Genomic DNA, 21,035 nt, shown 5'->3' with positions numbered 1-21,035 from the left:
ATGCGGTAAAATAGGAGGAGTAAGACGGCTAATTTAGAGGAGATAGAAGCAATGACTTCTAGAGAATTATTGGGTCCTTTGACTAGTCAGATAGTACTACATTGGATCCCTTTGCCGTTTCAGCTCATTTTCCTTTGCCTACAATACACTGAAAAATTCTTATTCACCCAAAGGGTTAACTACTGCACTGTAATTGTTTAATGGCTACTTTCCTCTTGGTAAGGGTAGAAGAGACTCTTCAGCTATGGTAAGCAGCTCTTCTAGGAGAAGGACACTTCGAAATCAAACCATTGTAGGGCCAGAGCTTCTGTACCACAGCCTTCCACTGTCTTGGGTTAGAGTTCTCTTGCTTGAGAGTACACTTGGGCACACTATTTTATTTCCTAATTTCTTTTCCTCTCTGGCTATTTTCCCTGCTGGACCCCTTATTAGGGCTTATATTATCCTGCTTTTCCAACGAGGGTTGTAGATTAACTGGTGATGAAAATAGTAATAATAATGTCAGAGGAATATAGTTCATTTGAGTTAATATCAAGACAGAACACTGGTCTATCTGACTTCTGAATCAATGGGAAAATAGATAGTGATGATTCGAACTTGATGAGAAGAGACAAAGAAGCAATGGATAAAAAAAAACTTTGTGTCTCATCCACTTTATAGAAGTTCTTTGGTGATTCCTGTTCTTAGTTTTGGTCAGTCTTGCGAATCAAAACTGCTATTGGAGAGTAATTTTTGTAGACAGTAATTAGAAATTCATCTCCTTAGTATCTTTGGATTTCCTTTCCTCACAGGGCTTTTTTTCCCTGTTGGAGCCATTGGGCTTATAGCATCCTTCTTTTCCAACTAGGGTTGTAGCTCAGCTATTAATAACAATAATGATGATAATAATTATAATAATACTTGTACAGTATTTCTACTGTTATTTCTTGTTCAGGAATTTTGTATTATCTTCTGGCTTTTACAAGTTCCCCACAAAACTTCTTTCTTGCAGAGCTAAGGAATTTACTATATGTTTCCATTAGGAAAATGGCCAATGTTGATTAAAAAGTATGTTTAGACATTTTCACTCTTCTATATTCATCTCTTGTATTTCTGTACCTATATAAACCCTCAAGTTGTTGGGAGATTTCTTTCCTTCCATGTGTCGGTGCGGTTAACATTGCCCCACTCTTGTGTGGAGCACAAGTTCTTTGCACTGACGCCCGTACGAAGAGTTACTGTACTTAAAGTCGACTAGAGGTTGCGAGTATTCTTCACGATAGCTGAAATTACTGGCTGCACCAACAATTGCACTAACTGCGCAGCCTCTACAACATTTACAATGCTTCTAGAAGGCTAAATTCACTAACTGCTCTACCATCAATCAGGGACGAAATTGATCCCAGGTTCCAACGAAGGGATGCTTTTTCGTGCGTCATTTTTCCAGCTTTCATCGTTTGCCCCTTTTTCTTTCTAAGCAGAAGTCAAAGCTTAACTCTCTTCCATCCAATGTCACTTGCATCTTGGGTTATTTGTGAGTCTGTTGTGTCTCTTGATGTCTGGTGCCTTCATGCAATAAGGGAATTGATTATTGTCAAGTCTAAGGAAGATACCACGTCTACTCTCCTAAGAGTATCTCTCTATTTCTGATAAGGTCCAGAAACTTGTTTTGCTTTCTGTGCATATCATAGGTGTTTTCCACTTGTGTTGAATCAAAGTGTAACATTACCCAGTTTTTAATTTTTATGCTTGATTTGTAAATGGCTTGGTATTCTTGGGGTCATTAATTTGTTTATTCTTTTCAGTTTTTGCTAGTATTTCTTGTCGGGTGGTAGGATACTGGCTATTTTATGTAAAAATCATAAAGGGGTTGATTTTACGGTGCCAGTAATAATCCGACAGGATTTATTGAGCTCTGGGTCTACCTTATGTGCATGGCATGATCTTGGCCCACACTTATGCTCAGTACTCCACAGTAGAGTAACAGAGTGGCAGGACTTTTTGTCTCAGAGTCTCAGGGTTTGTTCTTGTAGCTGGTGTTGGCTAGTTGGCTGAGGAGGCTGTTCCTAGTTGCTACTTTCTGTTTGCTATTGTTTGTGTGCTCTTAAAAGGAGAGCGTTCTGTCAAGGGTGACACCTAAGAAGACTGGGTAGGTGTGATTGTCCAGTTCTTTCTCATCCCATTTGATCTTTAGCTTTCTGTTTGCCTCCATACAGGTTAAACTTTTGTCTTCCTTGTAAATGATGAAGAAGACCTTCTATTCAGTCCTACTAATAAGGATGACTGTGATGTTAACTGCTACATTACTTGCAGTCAGGTTCTTCGATTCTTGGTATTTGTGTATACCAGAGAATAAAGTTCCTCTAACATTTTTGTCAGCTTGGTTTTTTGGTGTTTGTGCCTTGAAAAAACATTTTCGTGTTTGTGCAGTGGATAAGGCATGTTGGCTATTCCAAAATTATGCTGTTTACTTTTTTTTCTGTGAATATGCTATTTATTTTCACTTCCATAAATAGTATTTGTTCGGTTGCAAATTGTTGATAAATCATTTCTCCATTGTTCTGGTGTTTACTAATTCGGTTGTGGGTTGGCGAAATTGTCTATAGCCATCCAGTTTCCCGGAAAATAGAAAGAAACGAGACTGGTGCAACAGGACGTTGATCACCATTGTAGGGTTGGTGATAATATTGATAACTTTTGTTGATGTTCCACATTTGCCAAGAGGAACCTATCACTGTCTCTTGTTTGCAAGAGTACAGTGAAGCTATTTTCATAGTGAACAAGGTTTCAGAATGGTGGTCATCATCATCATCTCCTCCTTCGCCTATTGACGTAAAGGGCCTCGGTTAGATTTTGCCAGTCGTGTCTATGTTCAGCTTTTAATTCAATACTTCAAAATGCATTCTTGTCCGTCTCTACCATCGCATAGTAGTTTGCTTGCTTTGAATCGTTTGACGTTGTCATTTGTCAAATCGGTCAGTGCAGGCCTCAAGCTTTATGGCAAGTGCTTGTCTTTTGTCCTTTGTCACTTGCGAGTCTGTTTCCTTGCTTGTTCTGCATGATAAGCCTGTAGTACACAACTATTGTCTTGCTTGTTATGAAGTGATGTACTGTGGAGCAGCTGGTCCCCTATTTCTTCTCCATGCATCTTGTATATCTTCATTAGGTTCTGTCAAGGGTGACACTTAGACTCCTCTTAATCAACCTATAAAATTAACGTTAACTTTGAAGTCAGATCTTTCAGTTCTTAGCATTCCTTTATGCTTGAGAATCCAGTCTGCTTTGACCTCTCTCTCTCTCAGGTTTATTGTCTGTTTGTACCCTGAATAAAGTATGCTTTTATTCATACTATATTCATACACTCCCTGGCATGAAAAAGCTATTCAGTGTCTTTGCTTTGAATATGCTATTCATTTCATGTTCCCTGGATAAGTTATTCAATTTCTACGGCTTGAGTATGATATTAATTTTTTGTTCCCTGAAAATGCTATTCGCTGTCTCGTTAATTCGAGGTCCTTCTGTCTTCCTTCTCGATAAAAGACTCTGCCATTATTCTGTTCCCTTGCTACCAGCTGTGTATTTATGTGCGGCCATTCTGTTTCTCGTAAAATGAAAAGAAGAGAGAGACTGTTGTCACCTCTGATCAGTTGATCAACTATTTCAGTTGGCATTGGTGAATCATACACCATTGATACCTTTTTTCTTCTCTTTACATTTACCAAAATAAACTTATTGCTCTGTCTCATTTGGGGAAGTACTGTTTATAGTTATTTGCTAATCGAAATCCTTTCTAATGTCATATGAGCTTTGATTGGATGAGGTTTTAGAAGGATGTCCTACTGTGTATAGTAGCTTGCTTGTTCGAGTCTTTTTGAGTAATCATCTAACAAATTGTTTTGTGAAGACGTCAATCTTTTTATTAAGTGACAAGTTCCCCTCATTTTCCTTTGGATTTGCCTACAGTTGTCCTCACAATCTTGGTCTATGTCTAGCGAGTCTGGTTGGAGGTTCGTTGCCCAATACCCATACACCTTTGTGTGTGCTAGATCTGGGGCACACTGAAGTTGCCTTGTTTGTTGAATAAAACCATATATCGCATATTAATTGATCCTCTTTTGTTTTTTCTCTACATTTCATATTTCCCCATTTTACCCTGGTGCAATTTGGCCCAAACTCCCAAATCCAGATGTCATTGATGCAAGAATGAAGCTTGTTCTTACACCAAGTTAAGGATTTTTCAATCTTGTTATATTCTCGTTGCTTCTACAATGTTGACATCAAATTGATTTGGATGATCTCTGCCTATTTCATCTGCTAGTGGAGACAGGGACTTTGGCATTTCCTCATGAATAGAAATGACTTGGAGATGACTTAGAAAAGGACTTAGGATATTACCTTATTGAGAGCCTGAATAGAAATCTGTTATTGAGTCTTGGCACAATTATTACCAATTGATTAGTCATGTTCGTGGGACTTTATCATCCTCTGGTTAATATCCTCGCCCAAATTGGTTGCTGTTTCTTTTGCACCATTGGTGATATTTTGTCTGTTTAATGAAGTTTGATGAATATTGTAGAAATAGTGGATGATTTGCTTCATTCCTGGAAAGTTTACTCGCACAGATAGAGGATTTTGTCTTGAAATTTGTCCTCCTCCTTGTTTGGAATTTGCCGCTGTGTCAGCCAGTTGAAATGAAGATCATTGTAAGATATTCAAACCGATACAATATTAAGGACAATCAGAGATTTCAGACGGCCATTTGTTAAAACCGCATAATTGGAAAGGGACATTATAAATAAATCTCGCCTTTTGGTTAACAGAACATGCAGGAAATAACTATATTATGTACAGATAGTTTGATATTGCGTAAAGGTCAGGCAGTAATTTGCCCGCCCAGGAAGGTATCCGACTGGTGTCTTATGGTATTGAAGGTCACCTTTGTACCATAGACACGTCTCTCAGAGCCTTGCCTGGGCGGGCACGCTGCCTGTGCTATCTCGTCTGTTCGGGGGAATGCAACACTAGTTCGATCCGACGTCTCGCTGGGGTGAGTTTAGCGGACGTCGGGGCAGTACCCCGGACAGATGTCACCCCCTTTTCCGAAGTCTTTCGCCCATCAGAGAAGCATCGCGTGTAAACGGTGTTTATCGGACGTGTGTTTGGTCTTGCTGCTTTCTCGGAAGTTTTCTAAACCTGGTTTAATAAAATGTGCTCGAGACGAAGACTCTTGCCTTCGTTGGCGACTCGTTACATTTAAGTAAATTATAAACATCTGATCATTAATGAAGATTCATTTACATTTTTCAGTTTTTCATAATTCTTCTGATGCTATGATATGAATAATGTAGAATTCAGGTTAACTATTGTGTAATTCAATTGAATAAATACTTCATTTCACTATTCAATCGTTTGACTAAGCACACACTAAGTATTTCTTATTCAGGAGGAATGAAACAGGTACATTTCATGAAAAGTAGTGAAATAAATAAATAATTTCTTTGTAATCAAAATATTCATTTGTAAATACATGGAAAAAATGTGTTTGAAGTTTGAGGTCACATTTGTAATACAATCTTAGTTTGGTGAATTAAATTTTAATTGGAATTTATTATTTATACAATTATTTTTTATATGAAAGGAATGTGCAACTAATGGCCAATTCTAATGCTTTTTTTAATATTCTATATTCTTAAACTGGACTTATTTTCTATGATTTTGCATTACAGAAATTAGATTAGACAAAACTGAAATGACACCCCAAGTGTCTTATAGAGAGTACACCTTCCGATCACATGGTATAGGTACACGGATACTCATCTTGTGTAAACATACTTTCTGCCGACAGTATTCCATCTGACCGAGATGTAAAATGGAATTAATTTGACATTTAAAAGGAATATGAAATTGCTTTGTTAAAAGATGGTGTTTGGCTTTGAATGGGTTAAAAATATAAAATTCAATATCTTGTCATGATTTTAGAAAGCAATTTTGCTTTAGTTTATTAAATGGAACTTTTGAAAATCAGTCTTTTAACCAAACTATAAATGTGACTTTATAATTTTCCCAACTAATTCTGGTTCAAGATGACCTCTTTAATTATGACATTTTAAATCACCTTTAAGAATTAAATCTAAGAACTTTATATAAAGGATAAAATATGGCAGTTTCATCTCAAGTTATAATAAACTTCTTGCCAACTTTGAGAAAACCAATTTCACTTTAACCAAAAATGGAAGACCTCTTAGTGGCAATTCTCCCATTAACCAAGGCAGTTGCCAGATACTCAATTTCCCATTCAGATAAAAGGCACACGACACAATAGTCTCGGTAGTACCTTTGGCATCGTCTGCCTACTGTACGGATTCTCTGACCTGCAGGGCACCAAGGGAAGGTCGCCAAGTGCCTGCAAAGCAGTTCCGTGAGGTCAGCCCCTATTTTGGGGGGGACACTAATGTATATGAAAAAATAAACTTTAAAAAAAAATATTTTTTTATTTATGTACTTTGATTAAATAAAAGTATATCTTCAACTTATGTATTTTATTAGTCCTTGTTTTAATTACATATTCTTACATAGTAATATCATATTTCATACATCATGATGCATAATTAAGTAAAAGGCATAAAATATTAACCCAAAATATATCTTAAATGAATCATGGTGTAAGTTCATAAAAAATGTATTTTGTAATTCGAGTTTAAATGTTCCTGTATTGTTTTAAATATACCACATCATTTTGAGGAGTACTGTCGTCATTTAGGTCGATTGTTGGACACTCGTAAGTGAATTCAATTCCCAAGTCGTTTGAGAAATACACTACAGTATAATACAGTTGTATAGCTTTCAGAGGTACTGTATTACTGATATATCATACAATACATTTCCTTCTGTTTTTCTTTAATCTGTAACAATGTCGAAAACATTGTTATGGCTTAAAGAGAATAAGCAGGAGGAGATGTATAGGTTCATATCAGTAATACAGGACCTCTCACATCTATACAGCTGTTGTATTATACAGTAGTGTATTTATAAAACGCCTTAGAGAAGTTAAACCACTTACTAGTGACCAACACTCGACCAAAATGACGACAGTCCTCCTCAAAATGATATGGTATATTCATCACAATCCAGGAATATTTAAATATGTTACAAAATACATTTTTATGAACATAAAACCATTAATATTTAATACTTTGATAATGGAAAATCATATTAAATTATACCTGTAATTTCAAATTACAGTTTTGTGAAATTAAAAATTAATGCAACATCATAATTTGAGAATATATAATTTGATTCCTTGCAACAATATAATAAATTAGTTACTCAAGACACAAGAAATTATTTCAATGAAAATTATGAATATTAAGATAAATGAGTGGTTGAAAACCAAAGATTTTATATTAAAATGAAAAATTATTTAGAAAATACTATAATTTTTTCAATTTGATGAAAGTGACAAATCTAATATCTAAAAATTTGGTTAAAATTGACAACCTTTCTGGACTTGTCTGTCTCTGCTATATCTCACTGACTTAGTTGTCCAAGACTCAAGATATTAATTCCTCACTGGCTTCGTTGTCCAAAGACAAGATTTGATAAAAAAATTACTTGTTTAAAGAACTGTTACTTTACAAATATGAAATTCTTTTTAATTTTGATCTACATTGTTATTAAAATCTCCAATCAAATATTCAATTCCTATGTTTACATACATTATCAGTCCAGTTAAATATATTCAAATTTGTACAAATTATGACAAACAATTTAATAAACAAAATATCTTGTGAAACATTTAATTATAAGCAGTTTCCACTTAACAGATCTTTTAAGCAAATCAATCATTTATTTATTTCCTTATTTCCTTTCCTCACAGGGCTATTTTTCCCTACTGGAGCCCTTGGGCTTATAGCGTCTTGCTTTTCCAACTAGGGTTGTAGCTTGGCTAGTAATAATGATAATAATCAATGGAACATCTTTGTTTATATATTCTGAAAGTTGAATTTCATGGGATGTGTATACTTCCAGAAGGCTAAATTCACAGCCAGACCTTTGCTCAGACGGTATATATAACATTTAAAATGCTTCCAGAGCTCCAATTACTGGCCGTTCTTTCCTTAAACCTCTACAATGTTTGCGCTTATAAAAGGGTAAATTTAGAAGCTACAAAACCAATTGAAATTAAGTTTTACCACAATTTTCTATTATACTTCTGTAATTACTTAAACTAACATACCTTGGTAATGTATTTTACTAAATATCAAGTTATTTAGAATATTTTAACTCAAACTTTAGAATATATTACTATCATTATTACATGGACAAAAGTCATGGTATGACAATGGGACAATCTCCAATAGATTTAGTAGATTTGAGAACAAAGCTCTCAGAAGGATATTGGGAGTGAAATGGCAGGACAGGATTAGAAATGAGACTATAAGAGAGATTACTCGAGTGCCCTATGTGGATGAGATCATGATGAGGGGTAGATGGAGATGGTTTGGGTATGCTCTTCGCACTCCAAAAGAGAGATTAGTTCACCAAATGTTCAGCTGGGCTCCACGAGGCACTTAGAAGTGTTGGAAGACCCAGGCCTACATAGATGAGGGCTATGAAGCATGTAGGAGATGATGAATGGAGAAGTATTGATTTAAAAGCTCAAGATAGAGACGGCTGGCGAAATCTAACAGGCGTAGGAGGAGATGATGATGAAGATGAATTCAAACTTGAAGTTACCAACAACTTGAAGTCCAGACAGAATAAGGAACTTGTAAACCAGAATGTTTTAAAAGAGGTTTTTAAGATGAGGAAATTATAACTTATGAGAAAAATCACTTTGGAAATAGGAACCAAATTTGGAAAACAGAAGACTAAAAAAAGTATATTGGAAATTTTCCTGCTAAATAAAAGCATAGAGGTAATATTAATGTGTTTTTTAACTAATATTTTCAAAAATTTTAAAGGATTGACTCTACAGTCTACTTAAAATGGTCAAATAACATGTTAGTTATTCTTATTTTCTAGTTTCAAAATGCAATTTTATCTATAATTTATCATATGATATTGAAAATTGTCAAATGACTAGTTTGTAATTATTTAAAAAAATGATTTTAAAGTAATTTTCTATTAAAAATTAATATATCTCACAGCTAATTTCTCAATGAGAGAGAGAGAGAGAGAGAGAGAGAGAGAGAGAGAGAGAGAGAGAGAGAGAGAGAGAGAGAGAGAGAGAGAGAGTGTGTGTGTGTGTGTGTGTGTGTGTGTGTGTGTGTCATATACCCTAATCAAGAGGAAAGTAGTCACTGAACAATTACAATACAGTAGTTAACCCCTTTTGAGAGAGAGAGAGAGAGAGAGAGAGAGATATGCTTACCATAGCTGAAGTCTCTCCTCTACCCTTACGAAGAGGAAAGTAGCCACTGAACAATTACAATGCAGTAGTTAACCCCTTGAGAGAGAGAGAGAGAGAGAGAGAGAGAGAGAGAGAGAGAGAGAGAGAGAGAGAGAGAGAGATATGCTTACCATAGCTGGTCTCTCCTCTACCCTTACGAAGAGGAAAGTAGCCACTGAACAATTACAATGCAGTAGTTAACCCCTTGAGAGAGAGAGAGAGAGAGAGAGAGAGAGAGAGAGAGAGAATGAGAGAGAGAGAGAGAGAGAGAGAGAGAGAGAGAGAGAGAGAGAGAGAGAGAGAGAGAGATATGCTTACCATAGCTGAAGTCTCTCTTCTACCCTTACGAAGAGGAAAGTAGCCACTGAACAATTACAATACAGTAGTTAACCCCTAGAGAGAGAGAGAGAGAGAGAGAGAGAGAGAGAGAGAGAGAGAGAGAGAGAGAGAGAGAGAGAGAGAGAGAGAGAGAGAGAGTGTCTCCTCTACCCTAATCAAAAGGAAAGTAGCCACTGAACAATTACAGTGCAGTAGTCAACCCCTTTGAGTAATGAAGAATTGGTAGGTAATTTCAGTGTTGTCAGGTGTAAGAGAACAGAGGAGAATGTGGAAAGAATAGGCCAGACTATACATCATCTTTACAACCTGCAAAGTTTTGCTAACGCTAAAACCTTTTTTACGTCCTCATATTTAACAGTGTTCAAATTATTAGTTGCTTGGATTAACCTGTACAAAACATATGGTATCTATCAAAATCTCTCCAAGTATTACCTGAAATAGATAGGACAGAAATATGCATATTTCTGGCAATAGCTGTGGAGGTTAAAAGTTTTTTTATACTGACAAGTTTAAATACCCTGACCAAAACTATAAGTTCTACACTGCAAGATGGAAATTTACAATTTTCACATATTTTGATCATAATAAAGAACCAAATACTAAGTTACTATCATAATTTAAATCTATAGTTAGAGTCACTTCTCAAGTCCAAATATCTCTCAAGATTTTCTCCTACTCAAAGACAAAATTAAATTGAGATGAAGTACAATAAACAGCCAAAAAATAAGACACTCAAGATGATTCACAATCATTGTGCCATCGTCTTTTGTGCTACAGTAATATACAGAAGTAATTCAAAGTCCAGGAAATATGAGATCTTGTTACCAAGAAACCAGACAGAACATTAAGAATAGTGAAACTTGAAATAAATCTACCTAAGAAAGAATCATCTTTTTTTAAGTCTTTCAATAAGACACACTAAATGGTGACCGATTCAACAATACCTATACATATCTTGAACTTGGGCTATATAAGAAAGGTGTTGGGTGCTGGGAGACCATTTGCCAACAGAGCACAGCTGGGGAAAACCTTACAGTTAAACCGTAAAGTCAAAGCTAGAAGAGGATGGACAGAAAATGCAAAGCCATGAACGGCAGCCAAGATTGGATTCATATCAAGTAGGGTCTACGAACTGAAAACTCTTTGCTTAACAAACGCAAACTTCCGCATCTCATAAAGTCAAGGTCTTAAACCCAAATATGGAAGAGAACAAGAAAACTTAAGACTGAATTCTTTCAACCGAGGACCCAGTTCTATGCAGGAAAATATTCATTCTTTTGAAATATTACTAAAATCTAAACTGAATTAACTTTAAATACTTATTTGGAATTCATGGGTTATTCAACTATAAATGAAGACCTTTGCCAAAATAAGATACAAAGAATATATTTCACAAAGATAAAGTATTTGCAAACTGTTCCCACAGAAAGATGGTACAGGTAAATGGCCTAATTGGGGAAGCTGTGTCCTTATTCTTCCCAAAGGGATTGTTAAGAGAAATCATAGCCCCTGTGAGAGAGATCTGGGTTTAAACTTACATGGATACCAAGAAAGTATTGAAATAATTTCAGTTTAATAATTAGGTTCATTTTAATGACCCTTCATGGAATGCATGCATTGAATACTAAATTGCTGTAGTAGGTTTAACATAAATCTAATATATAAAAATATTTTCAAAAGTAATCTCAGCTTTAACTCAAATTTGGTATTAACCAAATCTAGTCTGAACAAAGATAGCAACAGACAAGAGAGAAGATAACCAGACTACGTCTAAGAAAATGTCTATACCTAATTTGACAGACATATGGGAACCTACAACCTAAATAGCTCGCCACCTTAAACCTATCAACTAGTACCTACATACATATACCAAGGCACTCCCCCCAATTTTGGAGGGTAGCCGACATCAAACAAATGAAACATAAAAGGGGACGTCTCCTTTCTATGTTCCTCCCAGCCTGACAAGGGACTCAACAGAGTTCGGCTGGCACTGCTAGAGTGCCACAGAAAACTTAAAAAGAATATCAACCATTTTAAAATCTCCCCTGATGCTAATAATTCTATTATTACTACCTTAGCTAAGGATAGTAAAAGACCAAGGGCTCTAATATAGAAAATAGCCCAGTGAGGAAAGGAAATAAGTTAACAGTGTGCCCTAGTGTACCTTCAAGCAAGAGAACTCTAACCCAAGACAGTGGAAGACCATGGTACAGAGGCTTATCGATTAGCAAATACAGATGGCTAATACCACTCTGCTGTTTTGATAACTATTAGAGAGTATAAATCTGTGGTTAAACTTCAAGTAGGAGCTAATCTTCTAATATAAGACTTCACACTTGATTCTGATAGAAAACTTTCATCAAAACATTAACCATGACTTACACTACTACTGTATGTAAGCCTTCCGAAGGTTAAAATACGAGAGAATTTTCAAAAATAGATCTTTGCAAGTTTACATATGATACAAAAAAGAATTTTGAAAGAATATTTGAGATCTTGACCTTATTGGTTTGAGTTTCAATGCTCTAACTGGAATGAAAGTTTTCAAAGGTTATTCCTCAAAACTACATTCAAGAGAGGAATGAGAAGAGCTTGGGGTAACCTCTTCACTCAACAGACCTTTTCTCTCAAGTATTAGACTCTAGTATCAATACTAGAATCTTAATTAAACATGTATGTAATGGTAGCGACATAGAAACGAGAGGAAAACTATCCGTTAAGGAAGATGATATGATGGATGCGGGACTACAATGTGGGAGAAGTTTAGGTAGACCAAAACTGCGATGGATTAACAGTGTGGAGAGAGACATGAGGGAGTTGGGACTGAGCGAGGAAGATGCACTGGACTGAAGGAAATGGAAGAAGAGTGTATTGAGGAACCATTATAGTATCCCCAAATGGGGACAAGCTTGTAGAGAAAGTAGAGAAAGGATTTGCTCATTCTTCTGTCTGTAGCTTAAACAAAATTTCACCAGACACTGAGGAAACTTTATCCAGAGGATCAAACCAACAGCTCAAATACCTTAGTACAACATCCTGATTTAATGGAATTGGATTTGGAAGAAGTTTTTTCAATAATAAAGGACCTTACAACATCTGATCACACAGTAACAAAATCTACTGCAAAACTGAGGTCAAAATATATATAATCATAATTTGACTACAGAAAAACCTCCCCTTATAACCTATAAAAAATTCTTAAACTGATTTCAATACTTTAAATCTTTCTAATTTTAAACTAAGAAAAGCATGTACAGTATACTGTTGATGTTAAGACAAGTCTTTCTAGCTGCTATAATGGGAAAAATATAGTTTTGAAAAAGTCCCATGTGGAAATTGTATTGTCTAAGAGGATTTCCAATTGAGTAACAGAAATGGTTTCCTTACTAAATGAGTCCCAGATATGTCAAACTCTGACAGGGGGCAAACTGGCTCTATAAGAACAACACTTGCATTCACATCCCCAGACTTGATAAGGTGAAAACACTCGATCTTGAAAATCTTACGAGGGAAACTTTATTGAAATTGCAAACTTGTCGACCACTGATAAACTTTAACTCTCCTCAAGCAGACACACCCCTTAGAACAAGAAAAGCATTCGGTTAATAATTCCACTAAGACATCAATTTCCCAGAATGAAACGAGGGAAAAATGTCCATCTCTTGTTCAAAACAAAAGTTCTAGTTTGGGGAAATATTTCTTGACCTTGTGGCCCCATTTCTCAATACTGTTTATTGCCAAAGGCGTCATGTCGTCAAGAGTGTGTAGCAATGACGTTTTCTTTCACTAGATAACCAGACAGAACTGGTGCCTTGAACACAAAGTAACTAAGCAATTTTTGAGCGTTTGCAACTCTACAATCGAGCAATTATCGATAGATGATCTATCTCTAGAGTAGCTCCCCATTTTACCAGACAGATTCAGAAACTTAGGACTTCCTCACTGAAGTAGATTCTGAAGAAAATCCCTCGAATCTAGAAGGTGCAATTGATTTTTGATGGACAGAATGATAGGAACTGATTTTGGCTCTATAAGATCTGTCCCGTCCTGTTTAAGATGAAATTGAATGGACAGTATTCTGAGTTGAGCAAATAGGAATTTACTTCTCCTAAGAAGACATAGATAGCAGCAGTAGGGGATTCAGCATAATGAAGCTTCATCTGTGGTGGATAATGTGGGAGGGTAGGGGGCTGTGCCACCCTAGCAGTACCAGTCAAATTCGGTTGAGTCCCTTGTCAGGGTGGGAGGAACGTAGAGAGTAGAGGTCCCCTTTTGTTTCATTTGTTTGATGTCGGCTACCCCCCAAAATTGGGGGAAGTGCCTTGGTATATGGATGTATGTAAGAAGACATTTCTGGGAACACTTATCTACTTATGGTGGGGGAATTTCTCGAAAGCTTTTTGATCATAAGTAGAAAGTTCTGAATTCTTCTCTGCCACAGAAAGTCATGGAAAGAAACCCAGGCAATTCTCATTCCTAAATAAACTGATTAAGACAGAATCAGACCAGAATTCTTGAAATGACAACATCCCAGACTTGATAACACGTTCAAATGAACCTACAAGTTTTAAAGAAGGACTTCTCAATTATCTTTAAGAACTAGACAATTGTCTCAAAGAATTCTATCCACTGAGGATTTAACTACTTTGATTGGATAGAATTTAGGCCTCAAGCCAAGCACTTGGGCATCTAAGGCCATTCAACTATGATAGGAATGAATCAACCATATCTGTACACACGCACCTTTAGGCATCATTCAAAACTATAAAACAAATCACATCACTTAGGTATAACAACCAAGTGTGAAATAAGAGGATGTTAAAAAGATTAAATAAATGAAATGAATTAAAACTTGTGATATAACCCAATAATCAGTAGAAATTTTTCCAAGTTAACAATATTATAATTTTCCCCAAATAAATCACTTAAGGTTTGTCCTGGAGACAATGTGTTCTTTGAAGATTAAAAACTCATACTGGAGTCTTCTCTCTTGCAAAGACTCTAAGAGCTGCACTCACACAAACCAATAAATTCTGCTGGAAATGTATACTTGAGTTACAGTACTCCCTTGATACTAAGTGAACCATGACATGAAAAAAACATCTGACAATGTCATTGGAAACATTACTTCTTACTTAGTTTATTTAATTCCTTATTTCCTTTCCTCACTGGGCTATTTTTCCCTTTTGAAGTCCTTGGACTACTAGCATCCTGCTTTTCTAACTGGAGTTGTAGCTTGGCTAATAATAATAATCAAGTTTCCAACCAAACACACGGAAGGGTTCTCCATAGAGAAGTTACAACTTGGAACACGAGATGAGAACATTCAAGAAACGGTCTCCAATCTCCAGAAGATTTTTATACAAAAACTAAAACTACCGTCTTGTATATCAATCACAAAAGTAACCAGATCTTTTACTCAATAAAAGAGTAGATATTTCATGTAAATTCTTGGTCTTTGATAGCAATTTTAGGACGGAAAGAACTTTGGTTGCAATCTGAAAAGGGGACTTGACACAATCACCAACAGGTCAGTTTGAAGCAGACTCCAAACTTGAGAATGAAATGCAGTTTCTTCTTTAATCAAACAACAAGAATGCAACTCCAAACTCTTATTCGTAAGTGTATGAAAAAAGAGATTACTGAATTTCTTCTTCTAAATGTAAGGAAAATACCAGAGGAGACTTCAAGCTTGGTTTCTCCTGTTGTTTAATGACCTTTTACTCGACAACAGAAACTTTACCATCACATGATTTCGCATGAGATGGTGCGACGCAAACAGGTGGCCAGGCAAATTCACAACACAAATTGTTGTTATAAGCTAACATGGAAAAATCAGTCAGGAAATGGCCCAAATATTTGTACCTTCATGAAAAAAACCACGATATGTAAATACTTTCTTTGAAATGAACAACTCTCCTTCAACAGCTACCGTGCAAAAGATTAAATCCTTCTTCAGGTACTTAACAATGCCTTAAGACATGAAGACTTTGGTGGAACAGTTTCATAACCAAATTAACTGTTCTTACAAGGTTTTCTTAAAAGGCCAACTCTGAATTTCTCCTAAAAGACAGGCAAGAAATCTTTAATTACAGGCCAGTTGACATTAACAGACTTGTCCAAATCAGGTAAATATGCTCTGAATAGTAATAACCTGTTTTAAAAGAATATTCTCATAATGGCATATGAAACACCAAACAATTCAATGATTTCCCAAAAACTTATCTATTAATTATAAAATTCATAACCATAGATTTTCAATAACACCAAATGCTTCTAGAATTTGATTCCCCAAACCTGACCTCACCGGGAAGACGTAGCAAATACGAGCTGCTATAAGGCAGGAGCCTGTACCTTGCATCATCTGAAAACCTTGAAACAAGAGGGAGCCGGATAACCTGGTCTCAAATTATTGCTTTCCTATATTTCAGCCAAATACAAATAGGTGGTAGTCAGACAAAAGCCCCAAGACTGTTATTAATATTATTACCTGCTAAGCTACAACCCTAATTTGAAAAGCAGAATGTTATAAGCCCAGGGGGCGCTAACAGGGCAACAAGATTAAAATAAATATTTCCTTTATAAACTATAAATCTTTAAAAAACAAAAGGAAGAGAAATAATATAGAATAGCGTGCTCAAGTGTACCCTTAAGCAAGAGAACTCTAACCCAAGACAGTGAAAGACCATGGTACAGAGGCTATGGCACTACCCAAGATTAGAGAACAATGGTTGATTCTCTTAGAAGAGCTGCTTACCATAGCTAAAGAATCTCTTCTACCCTAACAAAGAAAAAAGTGGCCACTGAACAATTAGTGCAAAACGAAGAATTTCATGGTAATCTCAGTGTTGTCAGGAGTATGAGGACAAGAGGAGAATACGTAAATAATAGGCCAGACTATTCGATGTATGGGTAGGCAAAGAAAAAATGCACCGTAATCAGAGAGATAGGGATCCAATGTAGTACTGTCTAGCCAGTCAAAAGATGCCGTAACTCTCTAGTGGTAGTATCTCATCGGGTGGCTGAGTAAACCAACAATTGAACAGGACTGTCCTGAAAACTGTAAACATATAGAATGTGAATCCACTTCTTCCAAAAGGAATTCATAAATTTTGCATTCTGCCCAATATCTTAACAAGCAATACACAGCAAACTCAAATGCTTATAAGGACAAACTAAATCTCTAATAGACATAGGAAACTCAAATGCTAACACAAGCTGTAGCTAGGAAAGAACACTCTTTTCAACATTCTCCTATTCACCAAAAATTCTAATGTCACATCAATTCCAAAAACCTTCATTAAAAGATAGGCAAATTTAGGTGAATATATTCATAGACAAACAGACTTTGTTACGAATACAAATGGTTGCGGACACTAACACACAAGACAATTCTGTCAAAGAAATACTTCGAAGAAAAGGGAACAGATCAAAATAAATAGGATAAAAGTTTAACAAGATGCAAAACCTTCAATACATCATGAATAATGGAACTAATCTTACCCTTTCTGCACTAAAAATTGATAAACAGTTTTGATAAATCTTGTACAACTCAAATTCATGTATTATTGCACACTAGCTGTGAGAGAGATATTGATTCACATAAAGTGATCTAAAGTAACCAAGACAAGACTTATCTATAATATATATTATGACAATACCATTTAAAAATATGAGCAGAATTAACAACAAGACAGTTTTGAGAAATGATTCTCTCTCTCTCTCTCTCTGTCTCTCTCTCTCTCTCTCTCTGGGAGTTGTATCTCGAAATGCTCTGAGATTCACAGAGCAACATTACCATATACCTTGTCGTACCTTTGGTGCTGATATTTTTCACACTATCTACCTTCCTGACGGATTACATTTATTGTTTTGGAAGAGGTGAGGCGAGTTGACCGAGGGCTTCGTAAGACTCTTGGAATTGGCTCAGAGCTTCGTAAGACTCTTGGAATTGGCTCAGAGCTTCGTAAGACTCTTGGAATTGGCTCAGAGCTTCGTAAGACTCTTGGAATTGGCTCAGAGCTTCGTAAGACTCTTGGAATTGGCTCAGAGCTTCATAAGACTCTTGGAATTGGCTCAGAGCTTCGTAAGACTCTTGGAATTGGCTCAGAGCTTCGTAAGACTCTTGGAATTGGCTCAGAGCTTCGTAAGACTCTTGAAGTTGACTGAGGCCTTTGTAAGACCTCCTAACTGATCTATATTGCATTCAGGCACTTGCAAAGCCTTCTTGAATTCTTCTTGCTAAAGATCTTCTCTATTGAAGGAAGATTATCTGCAATAAAAGAGAAAAGTTATCAAATGGTCTCAACCATTGTTTTAAGATTTTTGTAATAAAGTATTTAAAATATTCATCTTTGGTCTGATAGGAGGAAGAACAGCTTGCTTCGTTAAGTAACAATTCAAATAAGTACGGCCGTACTTAAATAAGTGGTTCAAATCTTACTAGAGTTTACTATGAATAGGCCACTAAGTTCAGCCCTTCTTCCCTATATAAAACCATAGAATCTTATAAAATAGTTTTGATTATTCCATACATTAGTACATTATTCTTCTCTCTCAAAATGGCCGACAAGATTAGTTCTTCAGATTCAAACCCATAAGTTTATATCTTTTGTATATTACAAATAAAATTACTCTGGTTAAAATGAAACTTTGGAATAGAAGTTTTAAATAAACCAATGATATTCTGCATATTATTAATGTACATTTATACAGTATAGCTTTTCTAAACACAAAAACCTATGTCAGTTTTTAAATCATAAAATATATCTTAATATATTTCAAGTATTAATAAATGTGAGAGAGGCAAGAGAGCGTGTTAGAAATAGGAATGAATGGCGAGCGATTGTGACAGTTCCGGTAGGAACTGCTGCTTCCTCCGGTGCCTTAGATGACCGCGGAGGTAGCAGCAGTAGGGGATTCAGCATTATGAAGCTTCATCTGTGGTGGATAATGTGGGAGGGTGGGCTGTGGCACCCTAGCAGTACCAGCCGAACTCGGTTGAGTCCCTTGTCAGGCTGGGAGGAACATAGAGAGGAGACGTCCCCTTTTTTGTTTCATTTGTTTGATGTTGGCTAACCCCAAAATTGGGGGAAGTGCCTTGGTATATGTATGTATTAATAAATTATATAATAAACTGTAAGACTTATCTTATGTCAAATGTATTACATTAAATAACACAAAATCGGCCTAAACATTGTCCAATCATTACTAAGTTCAGTTCTCCTCAGGGTGCCTGTCTAACTCGTGCAATTTTGGGGTTCTCAATTCAATTTCCGTTTCATTCTACATCAATTATGCCGATGAAGAAAAGCTCTTATAAAGAAACAGAAACATTAAAAACATCAAGATGTCTGGATACAAGGCAAAAAAAAAAAAAAATAAATAAATAAAATAAATAAATAAAATTAGGTAAACCTGACAATAATGAGTAGTTCACAACTACATGATCTATAAGTTTGAACACTAATTCACAACGGAGATTATTATTATTAGCTACAACCCTAGTAGGAAAAAGCAGGATGCTATAAGCCCAGGTCACCAATAGGGAAATTAGCCCAGTGAGGAAAAATAAAGGAAAAATAAAATACTTAAAGAAGAGTGAGTTGGCTTCCTCTTTTTCGTAAAAGTTGAGATAAATTGGCACACATAGTTAATCTAAGTTTTAAATCACATGATGACCCTCGGCAAGTAGAACACAACAGATGGTATCTGTGCAACCCTATCAGTCTAGGGTGGTGAAGAGCAACGAGAGAACTTCTAATGATCTATTGGTAAACATCAATTGGAATAAGCTGACGTCTACATAGGACCAACCTTCCCCTTCCTCATATATTGCCTGCGAATGAATCTACTCTATGATAACACTAGAAAAGCACTCAGGGTGCAGACCTCCGCCACGGTAGCATAATTCTCAAAACCAGCTTGCCTTTCCAAGAATCAATTTAGACCGTTGGCGTATTTGAAGTGTGTGTGAAAACCATATGTGAACTTGGGGTTGAGGTTAGGGTTCATTCAGCTGACCTTGACCTTTGACCTAGGACTTTCAAAATTAGATCAATTCAACGTCTCGATATAAAAATGAATCCGTAAAAGTTGTTCACAGACAAACGGACAAAAAGGGACAAAAACATAACCTCCTCCCAACTTCAATGGCAGAGGTACAAACTACTTCTACCCATTTCTGATATGTCCCGTAATTTTCATAAAAATTCACATGTAACTTTTTGAATTACGCTGGTGATAGACAGAGATATGAACAAAACATTTTGATTTCAAATTAAAAACCTATTTCTCGACTTTTGAAGCTAAACGTTGTAGGCATGCGAGTTAGGTTAAGCTCATTCTAAAATAAAATTTAACAATCGACATATAAAACAGATTCTTGGAACCTATTTGTTCGTAAGCTAAGGGGGGACTTCTGTACTCTAAGATTGAGGAAATATCACAAGTTATCAACTAATATAAATGATCCAGAGAGTTATTTTCTAGACCTATTAACCGAGAGACAAACCTTTATAAGGGTGTAGAAACTGTTAGAACAAGGAGTACGCTATCCCGCTGGGGGGAGCCCAAGGCTGAGGCTCGGGGAGAAGAATAGACCCTACTCCCAACGGAGACTTATTGCAGGTCGCCTACATTGCCTCTGTCCTTGACTCATCCTGCATCGTAGGTCACTTGCAAATTGAAAATCAAATATAATCAATTGCAATTTTCATTTATTACTGATATAAAATAAGTCATATTGGTGTCACCTAAACCTCGATTTAAAAATATATATAAAGAATCCAGAAAATCACTAATATTAACCATAAGTGAATCGGCAAATACATTTTATACACAAATAAATTTACTTCAGTTTACATGACAGTTTTGCCAACTTACAAAATTAAATTATACATACAAATATAAAAACAACATATATGAAAATTTATATAACTTTTAGAGTTGCTTTTTAAACAAGAGGAGCACTCAGTAAAGTGCAGACCTCCACCACGGCACCTTATTTCTCGACCTTGACCTTTGACCTTAACATGTATTAATTGCATGGATTTCAATACACTTAAATGTGAACCAAGTTTGAAGTCTCTCTGACAAAGATGTCCAAACTTGTGAAAGATTACGTGAATTGGACATTTTGCTAGACTGTGACCTTGACCTTTCAAAATTTATTCATTTCCAGCTATTTACATAAGAGTTAATCCCTGCAAGTTCCATTACTCTACGATTAAAATTGTGGCCAGGAAGCGGTTCACAAACAAACACAAGGTAAAACATAACCTCCTTCCAACTTTGCAGGTAAAGGTAAATATAAAAATGATAGATA

General features: G+C 35.9%; 1 long non-coding RNA gene across 1 annotated transcript; it reads right to left on the bottom strand.

The window, feature by feature from the left end:
* Window positions 1-16,709: 16,709 nt before the first annotated feature.
* LOC137633978 (uncharacterized) lies at window positions 16,710-20,380 on the bottom strand. The gene is made up of 2 exons (XR_011042393.1): window positions 20,223-20,380; window positions 16,710-17,981 (listed from the first exon to the last, which is right to left on the bottom strand). It is a non-coding gene; the product is annotated as an uncharacterized lncRNA (long non-coding RNA).
* Window positions 20,381-21,035: the final 655 nt, after the last annotated feature.

This window comes from Palaemon carinicauda, chromosome 43 (genome assembly GCF_036898095.1).
Source record: "Palaemon carinicauda isolate YSFRI2023 chromosome 43, ASM3689809v2, whole genome shotgun sequence".
Lineage (NCBI taxonomy): Eukaryota > Metazoa > Arthropoda > Malacostraca > Decapoda > Palaemonidae > Palaemon > Palaemon carinicauda.
Note: the sequence above shows the minus strand (reverse complement) of the source record. Positions and strands in the feature narration are given on the sequence as shown.